The sequence below is a fragment of the Mus caroli genome, unplaced genomic scaffold, assembly GCF_978045245.1.
Source record: "Mus caroli unplaced genomic scaffold, Mus_caroli_1 scaffold_7, whole genome shotgun sequence".
Taxonomy (NCBI): domain Eukaryota; kingdom Metazoa; phylum Chordata; class Mammalia; order Rodentia; family Muridae; genus Mus; species Mus caroli.
This window is the reverse complement of record NW_028227262.1, coordinates 138,222,275-138,244,920: the sequence shown is the minus strand read 5'-3', so window position 1 is coordinate 138,244,920 and position 22,646 is coordinate 138,222,275.

Here is a 22,646-nt window from a genome sequence, read left to right as displayed (position 1 = left end):
TACAGCTAAACACTAATACACATAATATAAAGGCAATTACATCTTCAAACTAAAAGCCAACAAGAGAAAACAAACTCCAATTGAGAAAGATTGATGAACTCAGCAAATTCGTCAAGTACAGATAAGTTTAATTCCAAGTGTTGTTTATTGCTTCTCCAAGTTCATAACCAAACTTATCTTAAAGGTCTATTTCTTTGTCTGTGGATTATAATTCTAGCAAAATAAGACTGGGATAGTTCTTCTGGTACATGGATAGAAAAATTTATCTAAATTGATATTTTATTTTTATTGAAAATTCCCTCATATAATAAATTCTGAAGACAGGTTCCCCTTCCTCAACTCCCCTCCCTTCCCCATCACTCCCCTCAAGGTCTACCCCTTTTCATTTCCCTTGAGAAAATTATAACCTCCAATAGATAATAGCCAATCAGGACAAAGCAAGACACAAGAAACAAATGCCCTCATATCAAGACTTGACAAGGCAGCCCAATGAGTATTAAGAGAAGGTAGAAGAGTCAGAGACATAAACGTTCCCACTGTGAGAAATCTGACAAGTGCACCAAACTAACAACCATAAACATACACAGGGAACTGGTGAGATCCTTCTTTGCCCCATGCTTTGCACTGCAGTGTCTGTGAGCTCATATAAGCATTGCTTAGTGGGATCATTGGGCCATGCTCTCCTGGAATCCTCCTTCACCTCTGACACATAAAATCATTCCTCCCACTCTTCTGCAGAGTTCCCCAAGTTCCAATGGAAGGGATGCAGTTGAGACCTCGAACTTATACTTTCTTACTCTCTGCCTAATGTCTGGATGTAGGTCTCTGCACCCACTCATATCTGCTGCTAGGGGAAGCACTCTGATACTGATTGGACAAGGTACTGATTTTTGAGTATAGAAGAATATCATTAAAATTATTTTATTGATTTTTTTTCTTTGCCAGTTGTGTTTCCTTTTACCCATGTCTCTGGGCTACCTAGTCTCCAGTTCTTGGCCATCCAAGAGGTGTAAGGCATAGGCTCCCTCTGTAGGCCTGTATTTTTCAGAATCTATTTTAAATAGAGGTATTCAGTGTTTTAACCTTCATTCTAGCCAACCACTTACCAGAGGTAGTACAAGGTTAATAAAACCAAGAAGGATGTGGCTGTTTAGAAATAGTTGTTTGGAGTGAATCCAATGTGCAATGTCAGAATATCAGCAGTTCAGTTCACACAAATCAGTGGTAGCAGGTTGTGGTCCACTTGCAAACATCAGTCATAGCAATGACAGTTGTATCCAGAAGAAACTATGAGGCTCTGCCAGACAAACTTTTACCACATGGTACTGAATAGTACATCATTTTGTCCTTCAATTTACTGTATACTTTTTATTGCTGTGATAAAGTCAATTGCCAAAAGCAACTTGAGGAGGGAACAATTTGTTTCCACTTGCAGCTTGCAGGCCATTAATGAAAGTCATGGCTGGAACTGATGCAGAGGCTATGGAGATAAGAAGCATACTCGTTTGCTCAACTTGCTTTCTGATACAGGACAAGGTCACCTGTCCAGAAGTAATACTGCACACAATATTCAGAGCACTTCATCAATCATGAATCATGGAGATAATCCACTGACATAAACACATCAGATGAATCTGATGGCGACAATTTCTCTACTGAGATTTCCTGCTCCCAGGTGGTACTAGCTTGAGTCAAGTTCACCCTAAACAATGCAATTGCCCTTGATCCTTTCTTGACTGACACTCTGAGTTCACATGGGCACTGTTTCATGAACAGAAAAGAGGATACAGAAGGCAATTTTTATGTTTCTTGAAATTCCTAGTAAAATATTGTCAGATAGTATGATTCTCTTTGGAGGGATACTATCAAAAAAATATATACTCACTTTTTAGGTTGTGACTAAGTTTACCACTGATCTACATTTCCTTGCCATCAAGGACAATAAGGAAATAAGAACGATCCATTTTAATTCTTTTTTTTATTTGTTTTGTTTTGTTTTGTTTTGTTTTGTTTTGTTTTGTTTTGTTTTGTTTTGTTTTTTCAAGACAGGGTTTCTCTGTGTAGCCCTGTCCTAGAGTTCTGGAACTCACTCTGTGGACCAGGCTCCCTTGAACTCAGAAATCCACCTACCTCTGCCTCCCAAGTGCTGGGAATAAAGGTGTGCATCACCACCACCTGACTTTGTTTTGTTTTGTTTTGTTTTTCTTTATTTCTAATGAGAATTTGCTTCTCATGGCTCCTGCTACAAATGTGGTAGAGGACTAACTTATCTGGTATCGATGGGAGAGGAAGTACTTGGTCCTGTGGAGGCTTGTTGCCCCAGCAAATGGGGATGCTAGAGGGGTGAAGCAACAGTTGTGGGTAGGTGGTGGAGGTACCTCTTAGAGGCAGAGAGGAGGGGTAGAGTGTAGGGGTGCCAAGGGGAGACTGAGAAGGGGAATAACATTTGAAATGTAAATAAATAAAATAATTAATAAAATATTTATAACCTGAAAAAATGAATTTGATTCACTCATTTCATTTGCATGAAATAAAATATAAAAGGCACAGATATAATAATCTTCATCATATGTGTACTATCATTTATTTCATCAAAGACCATTTCCATACTTATAATCTTAGTGCTGTTTGTAAACTGTAGAATGGACAAAATTAGAGTAATTTATTATTGTGATATCTCAATTTGATTATGTTTCTGAGAGGAAGTACGAGAAACCTTACCTAGAGTCATGTACATGCTAGGAAAGTACCTCTGGGGCATATCTCTGGCATTTCAGCTAAGATGTTTTGAGGTTAAATGAAATACCTCTTTAGAGATTGCCCTGTAAGTGATATTTAAAATGATGCTAGAATGGAGCTGCGAAATCGCTCTTTGGGTAAAAGTTCTTGCTACACACATATAACAACCTGAGTTCTTTCATTATTATACACAAAAAGTTAAAAGAAGAGAATCGATATATGAAGTTGTTTTCTGATTTCCACATACACATTGTGGCATTCATGCATTGTGTCTATGTGCATATATGTGAGTTTCTTTTTCTACTTGATCTTTCATTTTGCTTTCAACTTCCTTCAGTCTTCCCTCTCAGCTCTGCAGCCACTCTTGATGATTTCCTTCCTCAGGAATATCATCTCTGTAGACATCTTCAAAAACTCTACTAAAGACACTCTCAAAACATGGAAGGTTACATACTCAAGGTTGTTGGAATTGTTTGCAAATATTAAATAATATGTGTTTAATGGCTAGGTTAACTCTCGTTAAATAATAAAGCACATTAAAATTACTTTGATATCTTAAAATAACTGAGTACTTAAATTGATGCTGAAAGACCCACAATGTGAGGACTCCCCCACGTTCTGACTCAGGTGAGGCAACACCCCAAATCACTCATGAGAAAAGGTCTTGCTGCAAACTGCAAGAGGACTTTATATTTCAAGAGCGCTCTCGGACCCACAGTCATACACCACACAAGGGTAGAGGACCGTGGCTCCCTGAGTAGCTGGGTAAGGGGGTATTTAAAGGAAGAAACCACAACTCAAGGAGCTGGGGAGGGCGTTGTTGGAAAATACCAAAAATACCAGTTAACAGTCACAAGGAAGTGTAAAGTTACAAGAATCACAAGGAATACCTGGTAATTGTGCAGGTTATTTCTCAAGACAGTTTCTAAGAGCCCCTAACAATAGCACATTTGCATAGAGGGTTCCAGAAATGGTCAGGGTGGGTCAGGGTGACTTTCTTTGAATGAACACTCCTTGAACCCAGGAAGCAGGTGTCTGGAGGAATGTTGCTATCTGTTTTATGATAAGCATACCTTGGAGCATTGAGTTACAGAGGTCACATTCTCAAGCCTGGGCCTAAAGGCCTAGAATTTTGCTTTTATGTTATACCTTTTCAATGCTTGATCTTTTTGGTAATGGGATGACAACCATGCCACTGCATTCTCCTGTATACACACTTCTGATATTTCCTGGAGATCTATGCCAAAGGCTTTTGTGATAAAAGGTTGAAGAGGAAGGTAGAAGAGGAAGGTTACTGAAGAGTTTTCTCATGTGGACTGCTGTGATTGCTGTAGTATGTGGGGAATTGTAGGCTGGAATCCAGTTGAGCTGAGGTCTGAACCCTGATGGTCATAATTCACCTTCATGACATGGTAGGCATTCTGTTATGCTCCTGGAACTCTGGCTCCTGCCTAAGTTACCCCCCACCCCCAGCCCTCACAAGAGAAGCATGGTCAGTAGTCACCTAGGCAATGGCCCAAGCTTCTGACTTTCAAGCTAAACTCCTCCCCAGTTACCTAGCAACAGTGAAGACCATAAAAGGGGCTGTTCAGCCCCTGCTTGCTCTCTTACTCTCTTACTGCTTACTCTCTTGTTTCCCTCTTACCCCTCACTCTCACCCTCTCTCTCCCCTCTCTTTGCCTTCTCTCTTCTCTCCTTTCTCTTTGTTCGCTCCTCTCCTTTCTCCTCCCTCTTACTCTTTAGCCTTCTCTCTCTCTCTCTCTCTCTCTCTCTCTCTCTCTCTCTCTCTCTCTCTCTCTCTCTCTCTCTCCCTCTCCCTCTCCCTCTCCCTCTCCCTCTCCCTCTCCCTCTCCCTCTCCCTCTCCCTCTCCCTCTCCCTCTCCCTCTCCCTCTCCCTCTCCCTCTCCCTCTCCCTCTCCCTCTCTCCTCTCCTCTCCTCTCCTCTCCTCTCCTCTCCTCTCCTCTCCTCTCCTCTCCTCTCCTCTCCTCTCCTCTCCTCTCCTCTCCTCTCCTTTTCCCTGCATTTCTTTAATAAAGCCCTTAAACCATAGAGAGTCTCTGCTCCATTGAGGCTGCAAGCACGCTCACAGGTGTTGGGAACCTCTTCTTTCATCCCTCTCTCCTATAACCCCAGGGCTTTAGCAAGGTAGCTCTGGGGTCCCCAGGCAGGGCTGCCTCTTGGCCACCCCCTGAATAATGGGATAGAAGAATGCCCACCCAGGGTTGAGTAGAAAGGCTAGGTAGCTGCCTTCCCACGCCTGAATGACCAGAGTATAGGTGGGACTCTGGTGAGGTGTGGACTTTTTTTTCCTCCCCCTTTCCCCACCCAGGGCCTTTTGTTGTTGTTGTTCCCAACAGTAATAGTTACTTGAAAGCCTTCTGTTTATACCCTTAGCCCAAACAAAAGTAATTTTGAGAATGTTCACAGCAAAAATTTGAAATGTCCTTTTGGGTTACCTTACTCAGGATGATATTTTCTAGTTCCATCCATTAGCCTGCATCACTCAGGATATCCTCATTCTTAATAACTCAGTGTTATTCCGCTGTGTAAATGAACCACATTTTCTGTATCCATTCTTCTCTCTTGGGACTTCTATGTTGTTTCCAGCTTCTGGCACAAATAAGGACACTATGAACATAGTGTACCATGTGCCCCTGTGGTATGGTGGGCCATCTTTTGGGTATATTCCCAAGAGTGGTATAGCTGGGCCTTCAGGTAGATCTATTTCCAATTTTCTGAAGAAATTCCAGTTTGATTTTCAGAGTGGTTGTACCAGTTTGAAAATCCCACCAGTAATGAAGGAGTGTTCCCCTTTCTCCATATCCTTTTCAACATGTGTTGTCACCTTAGCCATTGTTATAAAGTGGAATCTTAGGGTCATTTTGATTTGCATTTCTTTGATCACTAAGGACTTTGAACATTTCTTTAGGTACTTCACAGCCATTCGAGATTCCTCAGTTTTAAATTATTGGTTTAGTTCTATACCCCATTTTTTGATTGGGTTGTTTGAGTTTTTGGTGATTAACTTCTAGTGTTATTTATATATTTTAGATATTAGCCCTCTAGCAGATGTGGGGTTAATGAAGATTTTTCCCCAATCTGTAGGTTGCCAATTTGTCTTACCAACTATGTTCTTTGCCTTACAGAAGCTTTCTAGTTTTATGAAGTCCCAGTTTTCGATTCTTGATCTTACAGCATGAGCCATTGGAGTTCTGTTTAGTAAATTTCCCCAATTTTCTAATGAGTTCAAGGCTCTTTCCCACAAAGCATCCAGTTTTATAGATAATCCAGCATATTTTACAAAGAAATGATATCATTTCATGTTTCTCATAAATATGGGAATGACTACATCCAAGTATATTCATCTGTATCAGAATTGTAAAAGTTTAATTTTTGTCAATATGAGATGTATTTTGTCGTGGTCTTTGTTAAGGAAGATAAGTGTCTAGTTCTCACTCAATTGTCTTTCCCCTCTATAAAGTGATTCTCTCTCTCTCTCTCTCTCTCTCTCTCTCTCTCTCTCTCTCTCTCTCTCTCTCCATATATATACATCTATATAGAGATAGAGATAGAAAGATATATATGAAATTTGAAATGAGATTATTTCTTTCTATCTCATTTCTATATATGTTTCCATATATGAAATAAACAACCATTTAAGGTAAATGCCAAAGAGCACATTCTCAACTATAATCATATATCTACTTTCCAAGTATACAAATATATGGATTTAGTAGCACCTGCTGCATTACTCACTGTTTAAAACTTGGTAGATAAATATTGACTCTGGACAGTGATGGCACATGTCTTTAATGCCAGCACTTGGGAACCAGAGGCAGACTGATTTCTGAGTTTGAGGCCACTCTGGTCTACAGAGTGAGTTCCAGGACAGCCATGGCTATACCGAGAAACCCTGTCTCAAAAAAAAAAACAAGAAAAGAAACAAAAACAAAAACAAAAAACCAAAAAAAGAAAAAAAAACAAAAAAAAACCCCAAAAACATTGTCTCATTTCTCTCAATTCATAAAAAAAAATTATCTGTGACTTTGCTTTGTAAAAAGATATATCTGTTCCTTGTGTTTGCTTTAAATCCATTCTTTGTTGAAAAGATAGAAAGGTAAAAGAAAGTAATGACATTTCTGATAGGCTTCTTAACATTTTCAGAGGATCAGAAGGTATCTACAATATTTATAGCTAAGAGCTGTTTACCTGTGTGCTTTAGTAAAATGGATTGTTATAATGACAATGTTTAAATGTTAGTATCTTTTTTATATATGCCTTGGTGGGTTTGAAGATTTATCTAAAGTTTTCCTAGACCAATTTGTTGTAAATTTGACTGAAAATTTTATACACACAATTCCTTGGCTTTCCTTTGCTTTGGTACAGGTACTATTAAAATAAGAGTTCTGTCCTGTGGAACACAAACAATCATGTGAAGAATGTAAAAGACAATAGTAAAAAACAAATGTTATGATTCACATTCACAGTTTTGTTTTTACATGCAAACTAAGAAATAAGATAGTGTTACAACCAAAACACAATATAGGAATATGACCATTTCTTAGAAATATGGTTCATAGGGTTGATAAAAATCAAAATTATAAGTTTCATCTATACCAGACTCTGCTGATGGAAAAGAACAACATGATATGACCAAGTCAATTACTAGAAAACTGACACATAGAGTAACACATTATTTTAGTTACAGAGTATAAGAATTCAAGATAATTTAGAGATAGAAAAATGTAAGTAAAAGTAGAGATAACAATAAAGTCATGGTATGTGTAGGTCCAGAAAGAACACAGATGTAGATACATTAAATTCCTACACTGCAACTATTAGAATACAATTTTGCAAGACAAAAGATGACTACAGTGAATTGGAAACTATAATACTCTTAAATTAGTATTTTATTTCCAGTATAGAGTGCCAAGAAATAAAACACAGTGCTGTAGTTGGCAAAGATATAAATCCAGCCTTAGAGATAAAAACATATGAGATTAGACTTTTTTTGCCTAATTTTGAGATCAAAATGATGGAGAACTAGACAGTAGAAGTGGGAGATGAGTGCTGTTTCTTGACAGTGGAGAGAAGCTTCAATAACCACCTGCTGAGGATTAGGGAATTTCCACCCAGACAATAAGAAGGTCAATAGAACCATAGCTTAGATCTTCTTCATCCTTAGGAATGCATTTGAGTTGTCTAAGCAAATAATGTCTAAAGTCAAGGGGTTCATTCCATATTTTATCTTTTTGTGAGAAGTTTGTATGCAATGAGAAATGAGAAACGTTAAATATAAAATTGATCAAATAAAATTGGAGAACATTGGACTCTATCTCTATAGTGAATATGCAAGAAATATATAATGCCTAATTAAAAATTATAAAAGCAAAAAAAGAATATTTTTTAAAAGTTTAAAAATAATTATGACCATGTAGATTGATGACTGGAAATGAAAGCAGATACTGGTTTGAGAGAACACAAATAAGAACAATGAAATGAATACAATGAAAGATTAAGGTTAAAATGACTAAAAGTATCAAATTAGAAAACATTTGCATTCCAGAGACATTTGTAAGTATTTTTTCTTTTAGTGCTTACTTTCTTTCATATTTTGTATATTCTAGAAATTAATACTGTCAGGTGAACAGTTGGCAATGTCTTTTCCAATTCTGTAGGATGTCAATACACTAGATAAATATTTTCTGTAACTGCACAGAAATTTTTTAGTTCCATGAGTGTTGATTCATTGGTTATTTGCCTTATTTTCTGAGCAACTCTGTTCATATGTAGAAAGTTGTTACATATGTCTATATCTTGAAGTATAACCCTTTATTTCATCTTACAGTTTCAAAGTTCCTGGTCTTATATTGTATTCCTTGATCCATTTTAGTTGATATTTTCACAGGGAGAGAGATACACTTACCATTAAAATTTTCCACGTCTAGATACCCAATTTTCTCAGTATCCTCTGTTAAAGATGGTGACTTTTCCCTGGGTGGTGTCATATTTATTTATGTTTGTTTTTGTTTTGTTTGTTTCTTTGTAACAAATCTGTATTTCTGTATAATTTCTGTATAATCTGTAATTATATAAACTTATATCTGGGTCTTATTATATTGTGATAATTTATAAGCCTAAAAGTAATCAGGATTAAAAACACACTGTATTACAGCGTCTATAAGGTTCAGTAGTTATATTTTTTGTCTATGTTAGAGACCCAGAGGAAAATAATTTTGAACTATAAATAGTCCCTTCCATAGTGCCATTGATTTTCTACCTGTATATAACATGACATCATTCTAATTGTCATGTTCAATTTTTAAGACTTAGCAACTGATATACTAAATGCTTCCACATTGCCACACAATTGAGAGTGTAATGATTTAATCTCAAACCAACACCTGAGTACTCCTTCTTTTATTGTAATCTCCATATTTCATGCTTCTATCAAGATAATTGATATGTGCTGTGGTATATGTTTTTCTTTTGTAGTGGAACTGGAATAGGCAAGAATAGAGATGAGTTTAGCCGTTTGAGACTTCACTTGCTTTAGGTAGAACACCTTAATAACAACACACTTAGAAGGTTAGAATCTTTTTGCTCTGTTTTGTTTTGTTTTTTTGTTTTTTGAGACAGGGTGTCTCTGTGTAGCTCTAGCAGACCAGGCTGGTCTCAGACTCAGAAATCTGCTTGCCTCTGCTTCTCAAGTGATGGGATTAAAGGTTTGTGCCACCACTGCCTGGTAGACTCTCTCTCTCTCTCTCTCTCTCTCTCTCTCTCTCTCTCTCTCTCTCTCTCTCTCTCTCTCTCTCTCTCTCTCTCTCTCTCTTTCTCTCTCTCTCTCTCTCTGTGTGTGTGTGTGTGTGCTGTATCTGCATTCAGCTACACATTCAACTCACTCTAAACAATAGAATGTGTTTGTCTTCTGCTTGAAAATTATCAAAGTTGAAAATTTTCTATTGAAACATTCCCAATAGATCTAGGTATGAAAGAGAAAGAGGGGTGATCTGCCTAAAGTAGTTTTACACAATAAAGCAAGCTGTGTGTTCTATGTAAAGTCTTAGAGATCAATTTTTGGCCATCTGTGTTGGGGAGTTTTATGCCAACTTTACACAAGCTAGAATCTTCTGAGAGAAGGAAATTCTATTGAGAAAAATCTTCTATAAGATCAGCTGTAGTCAGGCCTATGGGATATTTTCTTACTTAATGATTGATGGGGGGGAGGGCCTCTCATTGTGAGTGATGCCACCCTGGAACGGTGATTCTGGGATCTGTAAAAAGAAAGGTTAAGCAACCCATGTGCAACAAGCTAATAAGCACCACTTATCCGTGGAAAAGTAAGTAAGCTGCTCTTCTCCACAGCCTCTGCACCAGCTCTTATTGCATGGTCCCAGTTGGTGAGCCTTGGCTTAAAACTCTCATTTGATTGTGAATTGAGACACCTAAGCCAAGTAAGCCTTTTATTCTCCGAGTTGCTTTTGTCAAAGTATGTCATCACAGCAATAATTACACTAAATAAGTTCTCATCTTATACCTACATATAAGATCCATGGAGAATCAATTATTTACCATAGCATTCCTATGCATAATCTGACATGCATATGGTTAAAATCAAATGCATTATGAGAAGGGATATGCATAGTAGAAAAGATATACAGAACTGAAAATTAAATGTATCAATCAAAATAGAAAGCCACAAAAACTTGTTTTTCTTTTGAACTAAAAGATAGCCCCAAATGAGATCTGACCCTTGAGTCCATTTACTAATGCAGCTTTATGTCAGTCTCAAAAGTGATACGCGGCAGAGCAGCCTCAGTCTGCCCTCCTCAATCGTCGGGAGAAATTAGGGTTCTGGACAGGTAGGCAAGGAGCTGGCGATGAAAAGGATGACAAACAGACATGGACACAAGGGAGTGCTGTATCTGGATGTAATTTGTCTCAAAGCAATCACCAGTCTTATAAGAGACCTTGACCAAAAACAGAGGAATGCATACAAAAAGCTAACAGAAATCAATTGGGATAAAAATCAATGTTAACAACTGGGATCAAAAGCAGCCCCAACTAAGCTTAATCTTAGAAGCCAGGGTCAAGGGCTTCATGCCCTTGCCATAGTTCCAATTCTAGTCTATTGTATAGTCCACCTCCCCCCCTAGGCCATTGTAAATTCCTGTGTATGGGTGTAACTCAGCTATCTATAGTTCTAATTATTTACTCTAGTTCCTTCTTAGACCACAACCTTCCTTCTTCCTAGGTCATTGTAAATCCTTGCATATGGGAGTAAATTGGCTATTATTCTAAGTGATTGTGTTGGGGGGGACTCTACTAATAAGTTATGTAGTCTGCCATACATAACTATAATCAGAATTCTAAACTTATGTTGCTAAGCTTGCCCTGAGATTTCTAATTCTACGTAGTAGATAGTATTGCCTGATTAGTGATGGTTGGCTGCACTGCTTTGTGCAGTCACACACCTAGGAACTCTTTGGATCCGCAAATGAAACACACACACACACACACACATTTTTTTTTTTTTTTTTTTTTTTTTTTTTTTTTAGCTTTGGCTAGCTCACAGGCTAAGCAGTTCTAATCCTCCGCTCTTCTATCATAAATTTCCCTCCGGTACTCCTGACTCAACACCCTCTAAATTTATCATCTATCTTTGCTGCTCCATTCTTTCCACGTGGCCCCATAGTCTTTGCTGCCAAGACACTTCTGGACAGCACTTTGGGGGCTGCATTCTTTCTCACCTAGATTTGGGGTGATTTTCCTTGTGCAGCTCTCAATCTGAACCATCTCCCTCCAAAACATGGTAATTCTTCCTCTCTCTTCCTCTGTCCCTTGTCCTAGCCTAGGCGAATTTAAGGGTCTTGCCCCATTTCCACTTGCCCAACCATTGGCCACTGGCATCTTTATTGATCAATTAAAAACCAATTGGGGACAAGGACCTTCAGCGTTTGGACATGCAGATTCCAGGTTAAATCAAAGCATTAGAATCAATCGCCAACAAGAATCTTTCCTGCTACTTTGCAATCTGTGTGTGCTTCATCTTATTCTTTACTAATATTCCAAGCACCGTGAAATACCCATCCCAGACACTGCACACTAGTACCATAATTATAAAACCTCTGTAAATTGTTTCCTTATAGCAACATAGTATATGAGATAACCTGATTCCATTTTACTTGGCCTTAATCAATCTTACTTGCTGTAGAATAAACTCAAATTGCCTTTCAGATTAACAGATCTTATGTTTTTGTGTCAATAAAACTGTATAGCATATTGAGCACAATAGAAAAATCCACCTTTAAATTACACATGAAAAATTGAAATTTCAATTGCAAAGTAAAGTCCTATGATATTGTCATGAAAGAACCTAGTGGGGAAACCCCCACTGGCATCTTGAGTCAGCGTGCACCCAAGGAATCAAGAGAGGCTGTCTTGATGCAAACACAGGAGATAATTTAATGACAGAGCTCCAAGATGACACATATCTCACACAGGAGATAGCAATTGTCAACCACGAGGCTCGAAAGCTAGAGATTTTTAAAGAAAAGGGTCTGGGGCTGGGGAGGATTTGGCGCAGTTTCACATGATTGGTTCATTTAAACATCAGCAAATTGTACGTGCAGATTGAGGTAACAGCAGATCATCTGGTTAACATTTAACCCACGTCAGAAGGGCGGGAGATAGGGAGGTGCCGGGCCAGTCCAGACATGACTTTGCATTTATCTTTATGGCCAAGCAGCCTCAGGAATGTCTGGCCTGGACTGTTCTGCTATGTTCCCAGTCCCAGGCTTCAAAGCTCACAATCAACTCTTTGGGCTATTACATGAATAACAGGTCTCAAGTTTTATTTTTTTTCAGTCTTAGTCAGGGTTTCTATTCCTGCACAAACATCATGACCAAGAAGCAAGTTGGGGAGGAAAGGGTTTATTTGGCTTATACTTCCATACTGCTGTTCATCACCAAGGAAGTCAGCACTGGAACTCAAGCAGGTCAGGAAGCACGTGCTGATGCAGAGGCAATGGAGGGATGTTCCTTATTGGCTTGCTTCTGCTGGCTTGCTCAGCCTGTTTTCTTATAGAGCCAAGACTATCAGCCCAGGGATGGTCCCACCCACAAGGGGCCTTTCCCCCTTCATCACTAATTGAGAAAATGCCTTATAGTTGGATCTCATGGAGGCATCTCCTCAACTGCAGCTCCTTTTTCTGTGATAACTATAGCTGTGTCATGTTCACACAAAATTAGCCAGTACAGATATTATATCTTGTAAGCAAAACCTAAAACAGAAATATTTATGGAAGTCATTGCTTTAAAAAAAACAGGCTGACATTTCCAACAGAAGAGTTGATGGTGTGCATGTTTAAAATAAAGGAAGAGTGTTGCTCTAGCCCTAGGCTCTGGAAATTGTCCTTGTGGGTAGTGGGTAAGAAGGCACAAATCAACAACACAGACTCTAGGAGTCAAATGAGAAGTAGATACAGACTCATTTATTGTAATAGTGGGGACCTTCCACCCACGCCCCCTCATTCCATAATAGCTGGTCCCATCTGTTTGTCTCTGGGTGTCAGACGGGTTCAGAGGATAGTAAATGTGGACGCACCCACTGCACATTTGTGGGACATTATGGACTACTATTCAGAACATGCTGACTCACTCCTCCAACATATCCACCCTTTTTCACTTAGATGTTGGCAGCTCAGTGGGAGCCAGATTTCTGTGTTCTGACCTTGTTCACCCCAACTCAAGGGGTGACCATCATCGGGAACCACAGCTGTCTTAGGTGAGCCCTGCTATTGGGGTCTTATCAGTCATTGACTACAGGCTCTGAAAGATAGGTGTCCCTGGACAGCATATCCAGGTCTCTGAGAGACATCACTGTTTGGAAGGAAAGACCTTTCAGGGCATTCCAGGGCCATCAGCACTTGGAGCATAGTCATATTAATGGAGTGCTGGTGCAACATGTGCTACATAAGACACACCCAGATGTCCCTCAAAAGAGGAATGGATACAGATATTGTGGTACATTTATATAATGGAGTACTATACAGCTATTAAAAACAATGAATTAGTGAAATTCTGACAAATGGATGGATCTGGAGGATATCATCCTAGTTGAGGTAACCCAATCACAAAAGAACTAACTGGTAAGTGGATATTAGCCCAGAAGCTCAGAATACCCAAGAAACAATTTTCAAAATAAATGAAACTCGAGAACAAAGAAGACCAAAGTGTAGACACTTCGATTCTTCTTAAAAGGGGGAAAATATCCATGGAAGGAGTTACAGAGACAAAGTTTGGAGCTAAGACGAAAGGAATGACCATCCAGAGACTGCCCCACCTGGAGATCCATCCCATAAACCACCACTAAACTCAGACACTATTGCAGATGCCAACAAGGGCTTGCTGGCAGGAGCCTAATATAGCTGTCTCCTGAGAGGCTTGCCAGTGCCTGACTAATACAAAAGTTGATTGTACTGGCTAGTTTTGTGCCAACTTGACACAGCTGGAGTTATCACAAAGAAAGGAGCTTCGGTTGAGGAAACGCCTCCATGAGATCTAACTGCAAGGCATTTTCTCAATTAGAGATCAAGGAAGAAAGGCCCCTTGTGGGTGGGACCATCTCTGGGCTAGTAGCATTGGTTCTATAAGAAAGTAGGCTGAGCAAGCCAGCCAATCAAAGCAAGCCAGTAAAGAACGTCCTTCCATGGCTTCTGCATCAGCTCCTGCTTTCTGACCTGCTTGAGTTCCAGTCCTAACTTCCTTTGGTGATGAACAGCTGTATGGAAGTGTAAGCTGAATAAACCCTTTCCTCCCCAAGTGCTTCTTGGTCATGATGTTTGTGCAGGAATAGAAACCCTGACTAAGACATGGATGCTTAAAGTCATCCACTGGATGGAGCACAGGGTGCCCTAATGAAGGAACTTTAAAAAGTACCCAGGGAGTGGAAGGGATTTGCAGCCCCATAGGAGGAATACAATATGAACTAACTAGTATCCCCAGAGCTCCCTGGGACTAAACCACCAATCAAAGAAAACACATAGTGGGACTCATGGCTCTAGCTACATATGTAGTAGAGGATGGCCTAGTCAATCATCAATGGGAGGAGAGGCCCTTGGTCCTGTGAAGGTTCTATACCCCAGTATAGGGTAATACCAGGGCCAGGAATTGGAAGTAGGTGAGTTGGGGAGCAGGGGGAGAGTGCAGGGGATAGGGGATTTTCGGAGAGGAAACTAGGGAAGGGAATAACATTTAAAATGTAAATAAAGAAAATATCTAATAAAAATTTTAAAAAGACAATGATAACTAATGATAGAACACCACTAGCATTGCATAAGTGACTCTCCAAGATGGTCCTTGGATATCAAAGAGCCGTTTAATGTCGTTCCATACTTGAGTAATAAAGCTTACCTCAAAGAACCTAGGCAGAGGTCACGTGACGTTCAACTTATGTAATTGTTCCCTGAGGAGTATAGAATAATTGAGAAACTTGGTGGACCATGTGCTCTTGATTTAATGGGCCAATTGCAGCCACTCTGAAGTGAAATTACATACCTGGTAAGGGGTCAGGCAAAAAGACCTAAATCTAGAGTCACATGCAAAAAGAGACATGTTATGCACCATCTCAAGTTTTTCTGACAATAGGTCAACATGTTGTAAAATATGTACGGGTTATCAAGAGGCTAATTAAGCATCGTCTGTGCCTGGAAGGCATCAGAGAGCATGATACTTTCTAGAAGTTCTGCCACTGTCAATTTGCATCAAGGTCACTGCCTCTGTAGTTGTCTCATTCAGCTTCCAGGATGGTGGTAATAATGACTGCAGTGATGCTGAAATCATGTTTGACCCACCCTAGGGCTTGTAGGTCAGTTTTAGACATCAAAGTGATAGCATGAAAATGAGTTCAATTAGTCACAGGTATCCATATTGCAGTAGGTTCATGTAGGAGGATAACCAATTTGGTGTGGTGGGAGCAACACACCACTAGATGGCATGTCATGTTAGAACAGTTCAGCATTTTTTGGATGCCAGAAGCATTTGTGAGAAAAAAGAACGGGAAGAGGGGGCCAAGCACAACACAATGGCGTTGGGACCCAATTAATTTGTAAGGCTGTAATTATCTCTACATTCATACAATCTCCAGCTGGATCAGTAAAGGTTCCATTAAAGATACTATCACCTTTTAACAGGAGAAGGAGGCACAGGTAGATACATCTGAGGTCCCAGTTTCTCCAAAAGGTATCATAACAAGTCTTTGATGTTCTATGATGATAGGGCTAGTCCTTATCTGGTAGGAAGTGCCACAGCCTAAGATGTAGGGGCATCCATCAGAATTGTTGGAGTTAGCATTATGTACACCAAAGTCCTGGATTTGGCAAGAGGGAAAAATGGGTTGACAATGTTTCCACCAGATTGGGAGTTCAACTGGGGTGGACATTATACTTGTTGGGGGATAGGGAGGGGTCAAAGGGTGGTGGGGTGATGAATACCCTGCTGAGGTAGGGAGAAGTCAGGGTTGACATGGGACGAGATGGTGGGGGCAAGCATATCTATTCCCATCATCATCCCTGAAGTTTTACTGTCAAGGAAGTCTCTTGTTGTGAGGTTCCTAAGTAGTATACAAGGGAGCCCCTTGATTTCTATCACAAACAGAGGTCCCAGCAATAGACTAAGTGCTGAATCATCTAAGTTATGTCTACGGGGCCCATGAATAGGAGTCCCAGTGTGACAGTCATAAAAAGTGCAGGGTATGCAGGGGGAAACTAAGTCAATAGGCAATGGTCCACAACTCCTCACCCATACTGGGGAGAATAGAATGAGAAGAGTCAGACTTCCTTGGTATCCATGGGGGCTCCTTGAGGTTCTATATTACCTTGCCCTCATATCAGAAAGGGGGTGGTAGGCAGCCATTCTGAGGTAAGGGGATCTCTCCACCTAACCAAGGGAAGAGGACTGCTATGGGGGGAGCAAGGCCCAATGTTTATAACCAGAACTAAGGCCCTTATCTTTGGAGGTAAGAAACTTCATGTGCAAAAGTACTTCCATCAAGGCCAAATGTACAAAAGTCACATAATGAGACTTTTGCTATTATGTTGGCTGGTTGAAGGTTCTAAATGACAATGTTAAGTTGTTCCTCAACCACCCCCTTGAGGATGATAGCTTTGATTTCAGTATGAGCCACTGCTCCATGCAGGTGTCATTACCCAATAGCCAGGAGAGCACTTTCAGGGTGAGTGTTTGTAGCTCACAAACTTGTGGTGTGCAGTGACCTGGGACATTTGGGACAGGTGGTCCTGATAGGCCAATTTAATTGTGCATCACAAAACCATCATAAAAGGCATGGCTATTTATTCTTATTACAGTGCCCATATCCTTCAGCAAGTCTGCTCCATAGGTTATTGGGCACATCACCTATTATTGAAGTGAGCTTTATTACTCAAGTATGGAACTACATTAAAAGGCTCTTGGGAATCAAGATCTTGGGAAGATCTTGATGGTTGATTGCCAGCCTCCTACTCTTATTGTGGAGCCAGGCCTGACCTTTGAATGAGGGAATCTTAAAGCCTCATTATCAATTAATACAGTGACACTGGCTCTGGAATTCACTATCCTCTTGAAAGGCTGCCCATAGACGGAGATGGTCATTATAAAGGATTGAGGGAATGTTGGCAGGGTCCAGAATACTTTTGGGTGAGTGGTTTCCCTTCTTAACAATGGGGGTGGAGAGGTGCTGAAGGGTGCCCCTCTTGGAGTTTAAAGGAAAAGGTAGTTGGGGTCACCAGTCCCTGGCCCAGGGGAAGCCTTTGTCACACTTTGGATAGTATGTGTGCAGACATGCATTGGGACAGAATCTCCACAGGTGTCATGCCCTATCAGGTGGAGTCTAAGGGTTGGTCAGTCAAAAGTGCATTAAGCAAGGCAGTCGGGGGCCTTGATTGTATCTCCTGGGGGTCAAGATCATGTGTGCCCATGACCCACTTATGAATATCCTCATTGTGGACAGTGGCTAGCACATTGCAGGTAGGGGCACTGAGACCCTCCCAAGTCAATTGCTTTATGGAAATATCTTGAGTGGGGCCAGGGTCTACCCGACTCTCCACAGCCTCAGTGACCTGGATCAGGAAGTCAGTGAAGGGTTCCTCCACTTGCTGAATGAGGTTGCAAAAGTATACCGGAAGTTCATTGGGTATGCCGGCCTTAAGGTCCTTAAATGCAAGATCAGAAACTTGGAGGAAATAAGCATATTGACCTATCAGTGTCTGGATATCTGGATCAATAAAATTATTGTGTCCGGTTACCATGTCTAAAGAATTGTTGATGCCATTTTTGAATGTTATCAAGGGCTTGAGCCTCAGCCTGGTTATCATAAGCAAACCTCCCACTTAGAAAGACTGATGATTCCAGAATAGCCTTGAGAAGTAGGTTTGAAGTTCCATAGACCATTGTTCAAGCACCTCCTCAAAGTAGGGTAAATCAGGTCCTGACTCTTGTCACCTTTCTAATGAGGGATAAATCAGTGAGGGGTGGGGCACCCACTGTTTCATAGCTTAGTTGGGTCTCATACTGGAAGGATATTTCACCTCTGGTCCTGGCCCAGGGATGGGGGTGTGTGGTGATGGGGAGGAGCAAATGGAATATGGTCACAAAAAAACACATTATGTAGCAACAAAGATGGTGGGAGTGGCTGGAGGAGAGAGGCAGGATGTGGTTTTTTCCCCAACTCCAGCTTCCACATCTCCTGCCATGGATACGGGGAAGGAGGTATAGCAAATGCAGGGGTAAGGGCAGCAAGGAGAATGGGAGGCTGCCTACAGCAGGATCTTATCTGAGGGGCGGTGTGGAGATGAGTACTTCTTCCCTCCTTGTCCTCCTGAGGGGTTGGTGGGTCCTTTGTACTCCCTGGGGACCACAGAAGGGTAACAATGGAAAAATTAATACTAGCCTGTTCCTGACAAGGTTTGCTGTGTGCTGTGACCTCAAGACAGGAGGATTCGAAATGTACTATGATGTCTGAAGAATCAGGACAAATAAGGTAATGAGGTAAGGCCTGAGCTAACCTCCCGTTTCCTCATCCTGAGCAACTCTGAGTAGTCTAATCCACAAATCCAGGTTCCACATGGTCCGGTGTGAGGTCCCAGGTGCCAGAACTGCAGCCTCATTCCAGAACCATTCAAGGTCTGACAGTTTAGTCTTTAGGTCTGGGGTAACCAAGAGAGTTTTGTTGCTGCTGCTGCTGCTGCTGCTGTTGTTGTTGTTGTTTATTTGTTTGTTGTTTTTTGTTTTTACAAACAGGGTTTCTCTGTGTAGCCCTGGCTGTCCTGGAACTCACTATGTAGACCAGGCTGGCCTCGAACTCAGAAATCTTCCTGCCTCTGTGGGATTCTTTCACGTGAGAAGGTAGGACTTGTATGATTCACACAAAAAAGGATTCAGAATTAATATCAGAAATACTTAACATACTTTTTATCTCACACCAGCAGTCAAGAATTTACATAATAATCAAAGTAACAGATCAATTATTATAAAAGAATTATATTTAGTGAGTAAACATGAAAAGTTTATTCATAGTTGATATTGTATATTTGAAGAAGGAGTGGACAGATTAGAATCAGTATGCAGCTCTCTTCCTGGGAAAGTGATTATAGCCTGTGAAATATATGATTTTAAAATAAAGTTGCACACAATATTGTTGAAAGTGTACAGAAAATGAAAAGTACTCTCAAGAAAATGTACTAAGTTCCAATAGGAATATCTGAAATCAGTTTTGAAGTATTTTCTTTCCATGTAGTTCAAAGTGATAGCTTTAATCTTAATAGATGCAACAAAGGCAACAGGGCTCTCCCAGGCATTGCCCCTCCCATACCTAACTCTACAATAAAAGATTCCTTGAAGGGACAAAGCCAGGGCTTACTTTTTCCACAATTCTTGGTGTGGAAGGTTCCCTTTCTTGTCCAGAGTGTAGGTGTGACACAAACACTAGGGATATTACTGTCTTCTCACAATAGAAAGCAGAATATTTATGACTAAAGAGGCAGTTTAAGACTAAGCCTTCTCTTAGCACCTAGTAGCATGTAAGTCACTGAAAGAGATCAAACAAAACACATGTCACACCATCTCCAGAATAAAGGAATAGCAATATGTGTATGGAAATGACAGTCAATAAAACAAGAAGTTTCAAAGGTCTTTCAAAAAATTAACAGTATTTAAAGTAGAGTGAGGAGACATTCAAACAAAAGAAAAATTTCAAAACCAAGAGCTGTTAAAGTACAAAGTTTAAGAGAAGACTCATCATTCTGAGATGGCAAGAAATTAAAACCACAGAATAAAATGTTGTCAGAGAGAAGTTTGGAATGAGGAAACAAGAGGTGTTTTAAGGACAGAATACTCATAATCATAAGTCACAAAAATTTTCCTTGCAAAGGTTCCAAATGTAATAGGATAATTCACTGGAGAAATATATGCCATGTGACATTGTCATAAACAATAGAGCAATCAGATAGTAATTAAGGAAGTCTGGAAGCTGGTGTGATGCCAATAGAGGCAGAGAAAGAGACAAAGAGGGGCCTGATGAAATCCTGGCCACTCATGGATGGCTGAGCCCATGTGTTGTTTGAGGAAAAACTTCAGACACTTCAGGAGAAATAGATTTGTCATGAAATAGTTCAAACAAATAAGCAAATATTAAAATAAAACAAATTGTGTGGAAGTGAAAGAAGAACAGGATCTGTGTTGTTGGTGGTGTTGTAGTTGCAGTAGTCTTTGTCTTTGTCATTGTTGTTTCCTTTCTATTTGGAACTTATTGTTAGTGTTCTTTTTTTTTTTTTTCTCTGTATAGCCCCGCTGTCCTGGAACTCACTCTGTAGACCAGGCTGGCCTCGAACTCAGAAATCTGCCTGCCTCTGCCTCCCAAGTGCTGGGATTAAAGGCATGTGCCACCACACCTGGCTACCGCTACCTTTCTTATATTAGTCTTTACCATCGACCATATTAAACCAACACATCTACTGAACATTTATCTCATACAACGTATGATGTTGTGGATACAAAATAAATAAGACAGAAATAATCATATAAAAATAAACAGTTTGGAAGCATTTAATTGAATGGATAAATTGGAGACATTTTTAACAAATGTTAGAAAAGGCAGGAATAGAGAGATGGTTCAACAGTGAAGAGTACTTGCTACTCTTGCCAAGGAGCCAGATTCTGTTCCCAGTACCTATGTTGAAACTCATCACTGTTTCTACCCTCAGTTCCTAAGAATGCTGTTTTTCCATTTCGAGAGAATAGAGTGGGTTGCTCTGTCTTCTGCAGGCACATAAAATAAAAGTAAATACATCTTTGAAAAGGAAATGGAGAAGTACTTCTTATTCAAATTCATACTGAACATATGACCCCCAATTTCAATTTTCTAGTAGTAAGTGTATAAGCATAATAGTGGGATAAACATTCCAGAAATCACGTGACTAATGAAATTATAATTAAATTTAATTTTTTAAAAATTATTTGCTTGGTTAACATTAGATTATATTCTCAAAAACTGTAGTTTTGGTAGCTCCTTAATACACAAATGTCATTGATTTTACATGCTTGAGCAGTACAATGAATATATATGTACACACACACACACACAAATGAATAGCATTTCTCTATGCAAAACTTTAAAGAAAACCCTTACTCGTGTCATGACACTGAAATTACTATAAAGGTTCTGTTCATTATGTTTCTTATTAAAACCTCAAACTGATGAGAAAGAGGAGAATCACTATCCTAATAAGTGTCTCAGCAATTCTATTTAAATTAAGAATTGGCAATAACTACTTCTGAAGAAAGGATTGCTAAATGCAGTAATATACATATAATAGTTACTAAAATATCCTCAATGGACTACAACAGGGAATAAAGCTAAAAAGCAGAAAATAGTCATTGATTCTAAGATTGCTTACTGTTTAAATACTAGGCTTATTAGCTACTTATATGTTTTAATGACAGCCTACCTGAAGAACTATTTCAAATGAAGAATATTTATTTGGGCTCATAGTCATAAAAGGATTTAATCTATTATGGCAAGGCTGGAAGGGCAGAGCAGAGCTTTATACCTCAAAGAGTGTGCCACCCAATGACCAAAGATAACATATCACCAAGGACCCACACACTGACTGTGTTTGTCAGGATTCTTTACAGTAACAGAAATTATGGAATGTCTCTATGTATGAAGGGAATTTATTGTAATGACTTACAATCTGGAGTCCAACTAACCCAACAGTGGGCAACAGTGGTTGGGGAAGTCCAAGCTGCTCAGTCCCATGAGGCTAGTTGTTTTACCTGATCTTCTATATAAGCTGGAATCCTGAAGAAGTAGGTTCTAAAAGATGTGCTGGCAAGTGCAAGCAGGTGAAGAACAGTGAGTCTTCCTTCTTCCAAAGCCTTTATATAGGCATCCATTGGAAGGTGTGGCCCTGCTGCAAACCCTCTTGGTCCCTTGTCTGCATGGAACTAGTCTCTAGTGCAGGTGGGCAAGGAGTCAGCAGGAATTTACAGACAGACCCGACACAAGGGAGTGTGGATCTGAATGTAATTTGTCAAATTAAGCATCAAACTTTTTATACAGAAGAAAATAAAGAAGTTGGGTGACACACCGGCAAGGTACAAAGAGGTTACTGGATTCTTACACAAAACAGAGGAATGCAAACACGGAAGAACTGGCAGGAACCAACTGGGGTAAAACTCAATGTTAACAACTGGGATCATAAACAGTTCCACCTAAGGTCCACTTAATCTTAAAAGCCAGGGGCAAGGGCTTCATGCCCTTGCTATAGTTCCTATTCTAGTCTATTGTATAATCCACCTTCACCCTAGGCCATTGCAAATACTTGTGTATGGGTGTAACTCAGCTACCTAT